This window comes from Fopius arisanus, unplaced genomic scaffold (assembly GCF_000806365.1).
Source record: "Fopius arisanus strain USDA-PBARC FA_bdor unplaced genomic scaffold, ASM80636v1 scaffold00026, whole genome shotgun sequence".
NCBI lineage: Eukaryota > Metazoa > Arthropoda > Insecta > Hymenoptera > Braconidae > Fopius > Fopius arisanus.
This window is the reverse complement of record NW_011887765.1, coordinates 360,576-363,274: the sequence shown is the minus strand read 5'-3', so window position 1 is coordinate 363,274 and position 2,699 is coordinate 360,576.

The following is a 2,699-nucleotide window of genomic DNA, read 5'->3' as shown; positions in this document are numbered from 1 at the left end:
ATTTACCAAAAATTGAGAAAAATAGACGCACGACTCCAAAAATTTCCGAGTCATTGAATAATGACAATCCTAGAAACGCCATATTTTTTTCATCAATGGGATGCATTATGGTTTCCCATAAATTTACAAAAAAAAATTAATTATTGCAAATTAATTTACCTCCGAACAGTCAAGAGGTACTCACAACAAATTAACTATTACCAACGAGACCCGAATTAAATTCAATTCCAAAGATCATAATGTCCTCCTCCTACCCTGGCCCTTGGTCATCCCAAAGATCATAATGTCCTCCTCCTACCCTGGCCCTTGGTCATCCGAACCCTCTCCGGTCACCCCCAGATATATTTTTCACCAGATATATTTTTCACCAGATATATTTTTCAGTAACAAAAAAATAAATATTCCTAAATTCTAAATCCGTAAATTAGCAAAATCATCAAGAGTGAATTTTGCATCCAGTAACAACGCCAAAAACTGGAGTAGGATAGGGTGAAATAGATGAAATTTGATGGGGAAAAAAGAGGGAATGATGTTTATTTAGAGTGAGAGCCGAACGAGTACGAGTGAACGAACGTTTCGCCCGATTGAGCGCATACTCGCGACTCGAGAGGGCGGCAATCGGTTATGTCACCTAATGCAACGATCCCTCTCGCTCCTTAGGAGCTCATTTATGCGATTCGCGGGCGTTACACACGCCGTTAGGGACATTATACTACGCAGTATGCCAACTTTCAACCGGTTATACTAACAATTCGCTATTTATCATTTATCATTTATTTACTCAACGATTCTCATTAATTATACCCACCCAATGAGGATTTCAATTAATTCACCAAGGTTTCTAATTACAATAAAGCCTAGGTTAACCTTTAATTAATAGCACATTCTTTTACATTTTTCCACCCTCCGGTAATTGTCGGTCAAATATTTGAGATATTGCCGTAAAAATATATATATGTCGGCTAGAATTTTGGGATTATATCTGATTATGTCCGGAGGATTACCGTCTGGTCATTTATCCCCATTTTTTCTCCCTCTTTTTATGATTTTTATTAATTAAAAAAATTGATTAGCCGGGTGGTAGAGTGGAGATAGTAGGGATATTGAATTTAATTGAGTTTTCAATAGATTTAGGAGTCCAGAAAATGGTTGCCTGAATTTTCGCAATTTTCAATAATTTCTTAGCGGTGAAATGTGCATTATTCATGGAAATTTTTCGTAGTTGAAAATTTACATGCTTCATTTGAAATTTCAAGAGTATTTTCCAAATGGGTACGAGGGAAAGCCAGCGAGGAGAGTACCACTGGGGCAATGGCACTTGTCACAATAAGTCAATTGTGCAGGATTCGAAACGTGAGAAAATGAGGGAAATTCAGATTTATCTCACCCAAACATTTGAGATTAAATTCAACAGCAGCTCCAACCGAGAGATGATAATGCACTCGGATATCTCTCAACAACTGCCCGAAGTCATTAACCGTTACTTCTCAATTAAATTACTTGTGAAATGTTTATCATAAAGTCAATAAATTCCCAAAAGTGTTTGTTCTCACTGAAAGAAATTAATGCAGTCAGAAAAAAGTCAAATTCGGGGATATACTCTCAAAATAATTCTGTGACAGAAATTCCTTCGACTTCCAATTTAATTCCATTAATTACCATTCCCAATCAATAATTTATAACAACTAATCAACACTTCACACTTAATTTAATAGTAATGAAAAATATTCCCAAATCCGAGTGTCAAAATTTCCCGATTTTCATGGACAAAATTGTCCCGAATTATAAAAAAAAATCTGAAAAAATGAGGGACAAATCGGTGAAAATAAAGAATATTTTTTTCTGCACGAGGTGGATTTTTCTCTCTCCAATCACCCGAGAAAATAAATAAACGCGGTAGAACGGAATGCACGGTCGGGGGGGAAATACCGGCGCAATGCGAGCGGTCAATGCTCGACTGACCCCAGGAGTAGTAAAAGTGACACACAGTTGAGAATATTGTACACCAGGAGAACGAGTACACAATTGCAAGAAAAAAAAAAGAAATACATAAAAAAAAAAAGAAAAAAGTTCCATTTACTCCCCGCGAGAATGACTGAAAACGCCCAGTGCGGTGTAAAGTGTCAATGGCGCGGTTGACATATGCGGTGGGAGGGCGGGTGTCAAGACGAGAGTTTTGCCTTGCCATTCGTCTTAAGTTTCGCCTGATGCCTGCTAAATCGTCACAGCGACAACAATAAATTCCTGAAATAACACGGAGTTGGGTACACGTGAGAATCCACGGAAATTACTGGAAACCGACGGCGCGAGAGAAGAAGCCTATAAAAAAAAAAAAATAACGAGGGAAACGACCTGTAGCCACAATAGTGGTTGGAGTTAGTAATTGCGTCATACGTGCGCAGATACCTACACCCAGGATCACTGTCGCTCTCGGTAAACGCAGGTCGTAGCCCTCAGTCGTTTTATATTTTTCTTCTTTTTTCCTACCTCTCGCTCCCGAGGTCCATCGCGCCACACGCGTGTCTCTCGATCAGAAAATTTAGAATTTAGTAAAAAAAAAAAAAAAAAAAAAAAATTAAAGAAACTCAGTGGATGTTGCCTACAAGTGGTCTCGCCATGGTGTTATGATTTTCTTCATTTTTGCGATTTTATTCGAAAGTTCTGGTGCTCATCAGCTCATCATCTCAAATGTGCAACTT